This window comes from Hemitrygon akajei, chromosome 7 (assembly GCF_048418815.1).
Source record: "Hemitrygon akajei chromosome 7, sHemAka1.3, whole genome shotgun sequence".
Classification (NCBI taxonomy): Eukaryota; Metazoa; Chordata; class Chondrichthyes; order Myliobatiformes; family Dasyatidae; genus Hemitrygon; species Hemitrygon akajei.
In genome coordinates, this window is record NC_133130.1 from 72854044 (window position 1) to 72866774 (window position 12731).

The window sequence follows — 12731 nt, forward strand, 5'->3', positions numbered from 1 at the left end:
TGCTTCAGCCTCCTTCACTGACTTAAACCACTTATATTTTCCAGTATTAAGCTTGATTCATAAATCGGCAGGAGTGCGAAGGGAGGGTTTAAAACCATGATCAAAAAGTACTTTCATTACGCCTTTAAACTCAGCGCGCATCTTTAAGGTCTGGGGTGCAAAATCTTCCACAAAGCGAATGATTGTATCCTGGAAAGTAAAAGAACCTCTGCGACGTGCCTCCATAATCAGACAGTGTTTTACCTGGTATTGATGAAAGCACAAAATTACCGGTTGCGGGCGGGAGCCCTGAATTCCTACCTTACTCATTGAACCCAGGGTTAATCCTCTAGCTTGTTGGAGAGAGGCCATGTGGTAACAGATTGTTGGAGCGTACATTTCTATCATTGAGTGTTATCCATGTCTCCGTATGGGAACCCAATTTTGAGCTGCCAGCTTTGTTTCCCATTTTACAGAAATGTAGTATCCCAGAGGGTCTCTTTCATGCAAAGAAGGGACTTAGGCTCTAGAACTGAGCACTTTCTACCAGTGTTATCATGCATCTATCACAGATTGATTGATGAGGATGAGCTCAAGGTAGTTTATTTGTCACTAACTGTTGCAAACCGAATCTAAGATCTATGTCTTTCAGGGCTTGGTCTGTTTAGTCAGTGGGGAGCTACATTTGGTGATCAATATTGAAATCCTCCACCCCGACTCCCTTTTGAGCTTTTGTTACTTTCAATGCTACTTCTGATTGTTATTAAATATGGAGGAGTATGGATTCACCAGCTGAGAGAGGAGAGTAGGTGGTTCTCAGAAGGTTTCTTTGTCCATGTTTGACCCTATGGCATGGTACAATGAAGAATAGAATCAATGTTGAGGATTCCCAGTGTTACTCTCTCCCAAAGTACTATGCTACCCACCCTTACCCCGCACTCCCCCCCACCAGCCAAAGGTCTTGCCCTGTCAGTGTAAAGGAATCACAGCCATAGTCAGAGAGTTTGAAAGCCTAAGGTCTAAGGTATAAAAACACAAAATGCTGGCAGAACTCAGCAGGCCAGACAGCATCTATGGGAGGAGGTAGTGACGACGTTTCGGGCCGAAACCCTTCCAGGTTTGTAGTAGACATCAGTGGATAAGGTTTGTAGTAGACATTGGTGGTCTAAGGTATGATGGTCAATAATACAAATAAGAACCAGCCTTTAAAATGATTTCAAATATAACCTAAATGTAGTATTCATTTTTGAAAACAATTGTTGCTGCATGTGAAGGGAGCAGATTACTGGCTCATTGTAGGAGCCATTTAAGAGATGTAATTTGGAATCTTTAGTGACTTTTGAGCGTACTGTACAGACAATAGGACAGTCTTAATTGGACTGCATCAAACTAGGCTTCAAACACCTAACTAAGGTATTTTACATCATTTAGATCTAGATAAGTTGCTCAATGGTGCATCTATTCTGGTTTATCCAACCATTCTGAGTAGAGTCAAGAGGACCACCATAAACATCCTTGTCTGCCATGTCCCTAAATCTGTTCAAGAAACAAAGAAAACACTGTTATTCTAGGAAACTTCCTCCATTATTCCCATGAAACAGCAAGTAAGCGCGTCTTGAATTATCTCCTCAATGGACAAACATTCCTGATGCATGTTGGACAGCACTTCACATGGCAGCTTGGAAAATGTTTGGACAACATACAATCCTTCCTGGTGTGAAAGATTGTGCAATGGTACAGTATTTGCATAGTTTTTGATCTTTAATTATTGAATAAGCAATGGCAGAAACCCACAGCAACTCTAGCACAGTAAAATGACCCAAGATACAACACAGAAGTGTTATTAACCAAAATTTTACTGAAACACACAGCAATATTAGAACAGCTGAGATAGACTTCAAGAGGAACTTAAAAGATGGAAAGAGGAAGAGATTAATGGCAATCGTTGTGTTTGTTTCCCTATTACTACTGATGAGACCCGAAGCCAGGAGATAAAACAAAACTGGAACATGAAACAAACCTTTATTCAGTAAAACCACAGACAAAAAACCTTCAATGGTGCATCCAGAACACAACTATTTAAATAGTTCCTCAAGAACTTTTGAGAGATGGTTATGAACAACAACCAATCAGTGAAAGTCAGCCAGGCATTAGTTGTCTGGTGACCAATAGGTGTTGGATGTTTATGCTCGCCATAACACCTCCTCCTTGAAGAATGATACTTGTGGGATTTGATTTGAATTGGAACAACTGGCTTGCAACAGTGATCAGTCTTTCTTCATGGTCGCAGGCTGTCATGTTCTCGTTCCAGCTGTGCTAGAGTTGGTTTTTGATTTGATCAGGGTAAATTGAACATTTCCAGGAGGAGATGAAGGTCCAGCTCTGTGTTTGACAATCTGCCAGATAGATCTGTTGTGCCTTCGGGAGCATGTACCAAAACTGGTTGATGTGGCAATGCCAGAGATGTCTATATCCAATAACTTCTTTGAGCACTTTACCCATTCATTTGACTATCTGACCTGATACCCAAAGGTCTTGCCCATTGTGATACTATCCAGCCCACAATGAAGCTCCAAGCTTGAATGACTTCACCGACTGCCCAACCTATGTGTGGATGTTTTTGACTATCTGACCATCTGCTGTCTCAGACATTGTAGCAGCATTGCATCCAACATCAGACGCAGTTTCTTTCCCCAAAAGCTGGAGACTCACTTGAAGCTTGGATGTGGTGTCATTTGACAGGTCAAAATGTTTTGAGAGCCTTGGCCGATTCTTTTTCCCCCTCTTGATTTCAGAAGTGACCATTTGCAGGTATCCATAACTCTCTGCTTGGCTGTTAGATTGTGGATGATACGGGAAGTGAGAGGATAATTCCACTGTTTGTGGCAGAATGCAGCAAACTGCTGTGTACACCGGATGCCCTTCAAGACCAGAAGATGGGTAACAGTGGCTTGTGATCAGTAAGGAGAATGAAGCATCTGCCATACAGCATCTTGTGGAATTTCTTCACGGCAAAGGTGATTCCCAAGGGTTCCACCTCGATTTGTCCATAGTTCCTTTCAGCTGCAGTCAGTAATTTGGCTGCATGCATGGCAACGTTTTTGGAACCATCAGCAAAGCCGTGTGATATTACAGTGCTTACCCCATAGTTGGACACATCCATTGCAACGACGATTGACACCTCCGGATTGAATTGAATCAGAGAAGGTTGGATGACAGCATTTTCTTCACCTGATTAAAAGCCTTTGGCATTGTTTAGACCATTTCCACATGGCACCATTGTTGAGCAGGGCATTGAGCGGCTGCATTAGCCGATGCCCAAAAGTTATCATAAGGTGCTGATATCTAATGATGGAGGCATCTTTCAGATAGTATTGGAGTATAAAAGTATAAATTTACCAAAACTATGAAGTCAGTTCTGAGCTTGCTCCTATTTGCTATGCATGTACTCAATTTAGTAGAATGAAATCTTAGGAATGTAAAGGTAGCTAAAGAGCTAAAGAAATGTAGATTAGAACATTGCTCAGTTCTGAGTTTATTATTTTCTATGATTGTATCCAGTTTGGTAGGAGACTGCAGTCTTAAGATGACAATGGTGTGTTAATGAGAGGTAGCTACAGAAAGAGCTTGCTATTTGCTATGCATGTATCTTAAGAATGTAGAAGACAATAGTATGTTAATGAGAGGCAGCTAAAGAGATGTAGATTGGAACATGGTTGGGTCAGTGCGTAGAAACAATAGGGACAAGATAGTACGTGTGATATGCAACTATAGCAACGGACCAGGAGATTGCTATAAAAAATGCCGTGTCCGGGGATCGGTGGGCAATCAGCGACTAGCTCAATGACTGTCTCAGCTTTGATTTGCAAATTAAAGTTTAACCCTTCTTGAAGAATCTTCTGCGTCTCCTGGTCATTTGTAAGGCACGAAAAACCACGACATAATGATGGAGGCATCTTTCAGATAGCAGCAATGTTTTCAGGATCTGGGTGATCACGATGCTCATCTATAATGAACCTGAGATATTTAATGGAAGACATCAAGGAGGCTGCAATTTTCTGCACGAAGTCACAAGTGCAAAATCTTGTAATTTGTTTTAAATGTGGTCCTGGCGTTGGCACAGTTCTGTCTGATCCATGCCCATTACAATGATGTCGCCGAGGTAAGTGGTTGGAGAATTGAAAGAGATGCCTTTATGCCGAAAGACAGGCAGAGAGAGCAAAACAACCCCACATGTGATGTTACGGTGAATTTTCCACCACTTCTATGTGGAAGCAGATTTCAGCCAAGTCTAATTTGCAAAGTAGCAACCACTCAGATTTACCGAAACTGGGTGAGTGGGCAACTACAGGTAGATAAAGTATACTGTTGTAATGTTGTAAATCACCACCAGCACTGGTGCACCACCACACTGTGTGCTTAGCCCCCTGCTCCACTCACTTTGTACCTGTGACTGTATGGCTAAGTAGAGCACAAATGCTATATTTAAGTTTACAGATGACACCACTGTTGCTGGCTGAATCAGAGGTGGTGACGAATTGGCAGATAGGAGGGAGACTGAAAATCTGGCTGAATGGTGCCTCAACAACAACCTCTCATTCAATGTCAGCAAAACTAAAACCCTGATTATTGACAACAGGGGGGAGAAGCCAGAGGTCCATAAGCCAGTCCTCATTAGGGGACCTGAAGTGGAGAGGGTCAGTAACCCTCAATTCCTTGGTGTTACCATATTAAAGCATCTATTCTGGGACCAGCACTTAAGTGCCATCACAAATAAGGCATGACACCACCTCTGCTTTCTTAGAAGTTTGCATAGATTTGGCATGTCCAGACAAACGTCTATAGATGCACAATAGAGAATATCCTAACTGGTTGTATGGTGGCCTGGTATGGAAACACCAGTGACCAGGAATGGAAAAGCATACAGAAAGTGGTGGATAAAGCCCAGCCCATCACAGTGTAGAGAGAATACAGCGGTGGGCTAAGCCCACATCCTTGAGGTGCACTGGTGTTGATCATCAGTGAAGAGGAAATATTATTTCCAATCACCCTGACTGTGATCTCCCAATAAGAAACTTGAGGATCCATTTGTAGAGGAAGATACAGAAGCCCAGGTTTAGAAGCTTGGCCGTTAGTTCTGAAGGAATGATTGTATTGAACACAAAGTGGTAATTGATAAACAGCAGCATGGTATGTGTTTTGCTGTTGTCAGGAGACAGAGCGAAGAGCAAGTGAGGTTCTGTCCCCGTGGGCGTGTTGTGGCAGTAGGGAACTTGCTGCAGGTCGAGGTCCTTTTACGGCAGGATGTAATTGGTGTTCCACAGTGGTCAGTATTGGGATTGCTTCTTTTCAAGTTATATGTCAGTAATTTGGATGACAGAATTGACTACTTTGCGGCCAAGTTTGCAGCCAATACAAAGATAGGTGAAGGGGCAGGTAGTGTTGAGGAAGCAGGGAGTCTGCAGAAGGACTTTGACAATTGGGAGAATGGGCAAAGAAGTGGCCGATGGAGTAGAGTGTAGCAGAGTGTATGGTCATGCACTTTGGTAGAAGGAATAAAAGATATCGACTATTTCCTAAATGAGGAGCAGATTCAGAAATCAGAGGTGCAAAGTGACTTTGGAATCCTTGTACACGATTTCCTAAAGGTTAATTTGTAGGTTGAGTTGGTGGTAAGAAAATCAAATACAATATTAGCAACACACACAAAATGCTGGTGGAATGCAGCAGGCCAGGCAGCATCTATAGGAAGAAGTACAGTCGACGTTTTGGGCCGAGACCCTTCGTCAGGACTAACTGAAAGAAGAGATGGTAAGAGATTTGAAAGTGGGAGGGGGAGGGGGAAATCCAAAATGATAGGAGAAGACCAGAGGGGGTAGGGTGAAGCTAAGAGCTGGAAAGTTGATTGGCAAAAGGGATACAGAGCTGGAGAAGGGGGAGGATCATGGGACGGGATGCCTAGGGAGAAAGAAAGGGGAAGGGGAGCACCAGAGGGAGATGGAGAACAGGCAAGGAGTGATTGTGAGAGGGACAGAGAGAGGAAAAAAAGGGGAAAAATAATACATAAATAAGGGATGGGGTAAGAAGGGGAGGAGGGGCATTAATATCAATATTAGCATTCATTTTGAGAGGACTAGAATATAAAAGCAAAGATGTTATGCTGAGGCTTTATAAGAATTTGATCATACCTCACTTAGAGTATTATGAGCGAGTTTGGGTCCTTACGTAAATTGGATGTGCTGGCATCGGAGACGGTCCAAAGAAGGTTCATGAGAATGATCCCAAAAATGAGAGGGTTAGCATATGAGGAGCTTTTGATTAATTTGGGCCTGTACTTGCTGGAGTTTAGAAGAATGAAAGGAGATCTCATTGAAACCTATTTAATATTAAAAGGCTTCAACAGACATGAAGACGATGTTTCCTATTGTGAGGGAGCCTAGGACCAGAGCCTTGGTATACAAGGATGTTCTTTTAGAACTGAAATGAAGAGGAATTTCTTTAGCCAGAGAATGGTGAATCTGTGGAATTCATTGCCACAGATGGCTGTGGAGGCCAAGTCATTGGGTATATTTAAAGAAGTTGATTAGTAAAAGCATAAAAGGATATGGAGAGAAACCACGAGACTGGGGTTCAGAAGAATAATAAATCAGCTACTGTGAAATAGCAGAGCAGACTCGACGGGCCAAATGGCCTAATTTGGCTGACGTCTTCTGGTCTTAATTCTTGAGGCAAGTCATTACAGTGTTTGTTTCTTTCACATGTGGCATTTTTTGTGAGAAGATGGATTTCCTCATAAACACCTTTTTCTGTCTAAGTGATTGAATGTTTTCAAATAAAGATTATTTGTCACAAGGTGAAGCTGAACCTAGAGGTGTATAAGATGATGAGAGGTATTTATCGTGTGGATAGCCAAAGGTTTTTTCCCCAGGGCTGAAATGGTTAACATGAGGGGCATTATTTTAAGGTGCTTGGAAGTAGGTACAGAGGGGATGTCAGGATTAAGTTTTTCACACAGAGTGGTGGGTGCATGGAATGCACTGCCAGCGACGGAGGTGGATACAATTGGTCTTTTAAGAGATTCTTAGTTAGGTACAGTATATGGAACTTAGAAAAATAGAGTGCTATGCCATATGGTAATTCTAGGCAGTTTCCAGAGTAGGTTACATGCTCAGCACAACATAATGGAGCCGAAGGGCCTGTAATGTGAACCACAAAGCGCACAGTGACTTCAGACACAATTGCCTTATGTTCTGGAAATCGAAATCAGTTCAGTAGGCACAATAGGCAGTTTTTCATGCTGTTCCATTCTCATCCTTCGATGCAATTCAACACTCCTGGCTTGTGAGAAAGAATAAGGATGGAGGCAGAACGTGGGGAGTAGTGTTAAGACCTTCATTTCCCCCTGAATCTTATGTCATTTAGTTTGATTGTGGCCCAGTCCATTGGCTTTCCTTAGCCCTTTATATTTATATTAAACCGGCAGATTTATTAAACCCAGTCGCAACAACTGCTGGGGAGTAAGAATTCCAGGCCCCCATGACTGTGTTGTGCAGCGGTGATCCTCACAGTAGTTCTGAACTGCTTTCTACTAAATTTTAGCTATTTCATTTTTTAGGTGAACACAACTCACAAAGGAAATGGTTTCCCTCTGAAAGTCTGTAGAAACTCTCATCACTTTAAAATAATTAAAAAGTTTGATTCACTAAACATCACACATTGACTCTCTCCTTTGAAATAAACCGAAAAAAATAAACACAATGCCTCTACCTAATTTCTCGGCCATTCCTGGAAAGCTGGAAAACCTCCAGCTATTGCTGGACGAAGTGGTGAGGGAACAGCATCCGCCGCGCTCTGAGGAGCCGCGCCGCGGACGCTAGGACATTTTGGCGGCGCGGAGCCATCCAGGCTCCCAGCAGGTCGTTCCATGACGCGGCGCGACGCCGCTGGTGGGTGTGAGGTGGGAGGCGGGGCTGCCCTGAGACGCAACGGGGGGGGGGGGGGGGGGGGGGTGGCGGATGAGCGCGCGCGTCGTGGGCGTGGTTATGTTGTGACGTCGTGCTGTGGGAACGAAGGTTCACGGGGCGGAGCTGTGTGGTCGTGGCCGGGCTGGATGAATCCAAGGGAACGGTTTTCAGGGGAAAAAATGGGGGCTCGCTTGTTGAGATAACCTCTCCTTTTCTCGTGTAATATACAGTATCATAATGTGACGAGGCTTGTCCGCTGCGGGATCCCGAGGTGAGGCCTGCGGTGCGAGGCTTGAAGTTGACTGTGAGGAAGTGTCGGGCCCGCGACTCGGCCTTTGCTGGAATAGGACTGTGGTGTGAGTGAATGCGGCCTAATGTTGCCTCCGTTTGTATTTTAGTGTAGTGCTCCTGCCCATCTGGTTGTCAGTTTAATTTCTGAGGCCTAGTTCTGTCTTCCAACCCTACCTATCGGAGCTAACGAGCCGGCGGGCGAGAGCAGCGCCCTTCCGCCTTCTCTGTGTTCATTTACCTATCAAATGGCAAGAGTTTGGAGGCTGGTTAAGGTCAACAACCCGTCAGCAAATTCGATCTGGGAGCTCTGACCTAGCTGCTTACCGTGCACCAGTTTTACCTATCTCCAACCCTCTTTTTTTCTACCCTGTCGTCCATTCTTTCTCCGGTTTTGTTCATAATACCTCGTTGTCCCAAGTATTGTTTATTGTTTAGTTACCTAAAGAGTCCTCCATTCAGCTGTCAGCCAAGGTTTTTAATGTTTAATATCTTAAACCTTCCATTTAATATGTGGTAATATCTGAGTGTTTTAAGTTAAAGCTCAGATAACAAATCCCTACAGAGTTGCTTTCTAGTTTAGAAGAGAACATTTGTATGTAACCTTGAAATTGAGTTTATTTCAACGTATTATTTATCTATCTTTTAGGTGCCTTCTAAATCAAACATCGATTTAAAATAACTGAAAGACTTTTATTCTCTGGTTCCATTCAAATTTTCAGAATAATAAACTGAGCAAAGTTTGAGCCTAATCAAGAGACAACGAAAGAAATGTGGTAAATGTTCCTTGACACAAATGATCAATGATGACCATTAAACATTTTGTGTGGGGACAGTTGCAACTTCGTCTGCCATTATTGTGATCTCATTTCATTTTATGATTTCTTTTGAAGTTTTATCTTTTTGAATGACATGGTTTTGGCTGATGCAGAGCAAATATACATGAGTTCTTGATTCAGTCAATTTGCTCTGAAAACTATGGACATCATAGAGATGGAAGTCAAATAAGCTGCAGCTGCTGAAATCTGAAATATAAACAGAAAATGCTGGGAGTATTTGGCACATCACTGGCATCTGTAGAAAGGAACAGTTAATGTTTCAGACACAGTCTTTCAACAGATTGTTTATTCCTGAGAAGCTTTCTTGTGAATTCTATTTCACTTTCTGCTTGGCATAAGTATTTCCAGCATTTTTTTTTATTGTAGAGACAGGATTGTAATGTAATGTCCTTGTAATGTCCTGCGACTGCGACTGTATACACTTTGTGTATAATTTCATGAATATGGCACAATGCATATGGTAAATTAGGTGCAGAAATAATCCAAATTTTTGTGTTTTCAGTGAAAAACTAAATGGATGATTTGAAAATTCTGGCAGTTACTTTTTCCACAATGTTTCCTTCGCTTTGTAACACAAACAGTGCAACTTTCCACTTGATTCTTCTACGCTGGCTTCTAATTTAGTGCAAGCTGTATGTTGTGCCAGAACGTATTTTATTGTGTTTAGAATTGTGGAAGTTCTTGTGCACCTTCAGTTTGATTTTAGTAAAGAATTTGGTTATTGGGATTTGAATAGGCTTTGGTTATTATGGAGAAATTTTGGCAAAATTCCAAGTATCTGAGCCTGAATATGTGGAGAGGGATGTGTAAAAGTGCTGTTTTATAAACCTCATTGCTATCTCTGGCCTGTTTGCGGTTTAAGTAAAAACCAAGTTACATACTTCTTACTAATTTACTGGTGGATAAATGATTGACGGTGTGCTATTTATAATGGCACACCTGCGAATTTCCACATTTGTCATGTGGCCACTTTGCCTTTGGTTGAAATGAAAGTAATGATTTCTGAGTGAGGGGTTAGTTGGCTGCATGGTGATGAAATGAAGTGGAAATAATTCTATCAGCAATTATTGAAGGAACTCTTGTATTGGATTCTCCTGTAATTTGCACCCCAATAAATTGACCTTGCAATCCAACTTAAGCAAATTATTTTTTCATAATTATGTGGATGTTTGATTACAAGATTTTTTCCATGTTGAAATTTAGAAAATCTTTGCCGGAATAAAATTTTCCTTGTTTATTGGAATTGAAGTACTTCATGCGCATTTCACAGTTGCACATCTGAGAGGTTTGTTTTTCAAGTGATAGTTTAGAACATTCTGAATATTGTCTTTGGTCTGATATCAAACCGGAGAATCTGTATTCAGTAGTTTTTCCTCGATGCTGTTGGCTTAAGTAGTGCTCTGCCCCTGAATGTAACCATGTTTGTTTTGCCCCATCAGCGAGAACGATAACTCCTTCGAATGCCAAGTCATTTGAGTCTTATTTGTTTTAAGACTTCATTCAGTTTGTCACTTGGTATCTTGACGTTGAAGGAATGTCTTCGCCAAATTAAATTCTTGAAGTGAATAGGGAAAATAATGGACAGCAGACTAAGGGGAAATCCTTTAGAAGTGAAGTGGAAAGCTTGATGTAGGGCAAGTTGAGTACTAAAGTGAGAAGTTTCAGAGAGGAATTTCAAGATACCAAATTCTGGAAGTACTTAAACTGGAAAGCTTTGAATCTGTCTTTTGTCAAATGCCACATTACCTTGGGGTGGGGGTGGGGGAGCTCTAGAATAGCAGCCAGTGATGAAGGTATGGTGTGGAGGACAGATTCATGGACCGTATGAGATCAGTGTGCTGAGAATTCATTGACTAAGCAGGCAATTTGAGATATAATACTGTGTAATGAAAAGACGATAGGGAATCTTTTTGGATGAGAGACCATAATGGGAAAGTTCTATGTAAATACTAAAGAGACTTAGTTTGGTTTCAGATCTGAATAAAGCAAACTTAGAATGGGGTAAATTAGGAAACGACTTAAAAGTTAAGGCAGTTATCAAAAAGTAGATAACTTGAAAGAATTAATATGGTTTTAAACCACGAACTCTGGTGTGCTCACCATTTCATGCTACTTAGCCTATTGTATTTGTTGGCTCTGTACCGAGCAATTCTTTAATTCAACCAAATAGTCCCTTTCTCTATAGTCTTGCAAGTACTTCTTCAGCACATTTAACCCTTTTGAAGATCATGATGAAACAGTCTTCCACAATACCTACAAGCAGTGAGTGCATTCCAATTTCATATCATTGATCGATACAATACTTTGCCTTGTGTCACTTTTCCCCTTTATTTTAATACAATCCCATCTTCTTGATCCATCATCAAATGGAACAGCCTTTCACTATTCCCACAGTACATTTGACTTTTCATTTTGTGTTTCAAAATTCCATTAATCTTTTCTCATCTATCCTATTAACTAGTTACTCCAGTGTTTTCATTCTTCCTCTAACAAGCCAACAAGAGTTGAACATCATACTGAGGCCAGACCAGTAGTCGACAAAGGTTGGGAATAATTTCCCTCTCTTTTTCTATATTGACAAAGCTGAGAATTTCATATGTTTTATTGACTACTTTGTCAACCTGCCTGTCACTTGATGATTTGCATACCAAAACCCCCAGGTCCTTCTGCTCTTGCACCTCTTGTAGGACAGTATTATTGGTCCAGATTGCATCTGCCTGTTCCGCTGTCTTCATGTCCTTTTGCAATTTATCATTATCCTTTTTGTATTTCTCAATACTGTCAGTTTTTGTTACCTGCATGTTTAGAAATTGTTGTTTATAGCCACAACTTTAGTCTATTATATAGATCCAAACTGCAAATGGTTCTAACGCTAATCCCTAGGGAACTCCATTATTTGCTGTCCTCCAGTCCAAGAAGGCAGAGAACCCTTTGTCTTATCCAACTTTCCCTGCCATTAGTATTTCATTTAATGTTATGTACTTAAAGTTCACTAAACCTGTTATTTGATAACTTATCAATTTTATTAAATCCATTTTTGTTCTATCGTCTGTGTAACCTTATCAGAAATTTCTCTCAAGTTAATTGAATGTAACTTGTCCATACAGAGTTGAGCCAGCTTGCTTTAATCAGTTTGCCTTCAGGAGATTATCAGTCATGTTCCAGACCCAAAAATTTGTTCATTCTGTAGTATACTGATAGTAATTTATTGGCTTACCCTTGCTCCCTTTTCTGAATTAGGGAATAACGTTTGTAACTCTCCACTCCTTTGGCTTCACACCCCCTATCTAAAGAATATGGTCGATGATCCTGGGATTTCCATCTGTATTTCCCTCAATTTCAGAATAGGCATCCCTTTTATTTCTGATTTATCTATTTTGTGTTCATTCAATCTTTCTAATAGTTTTGCGCTATCAATTTTTAATGTCTTCAGAGTCTCAGTTATCTCCTTTTACCATTGTGTAGAACTCCTTAACTGTGACCCTATTTTTGATGTGTTCTTTTGCATCCAGCGAAAACCTTAAGTTTTATTTATGTTGAGAGCTGATGTTTTCTGGCTCTCTCTTTGTCTTCTATTTAATTTTCACTTTCCCTTTGATACCTTTGTAATCAGCTTGATTCTTCTGGGTTGACCAACCTTGCATATGAGCATAAGAGATAC

General features: G+C 41.2%; 1 protein-coding gene across 2 annotated transcripts in view; it reads left to right on the forward strand.

The window, feature by feature from the left end:
• Positions 1-8024: 8024 nt before the first annotated feature.
• The window catches only part of LOC140730568 (aftiphilin-like), an 82979-nt gene continuing 78272 nt past the window's right edge, over positions 8025-12731 (forward strand). The window contains exon 1 of one of the 2 annotated variants that reach the window (XM_073051222.1): positions 8025-8299. The gene's annotated coding sequence lies outside the window, so the exon portion shown is untranslated. The remainder of the gene's footprint in view (positions 8300-12731) is intronic. The other variant, XM_073051223.1, reaches the window with a different exon arrangement.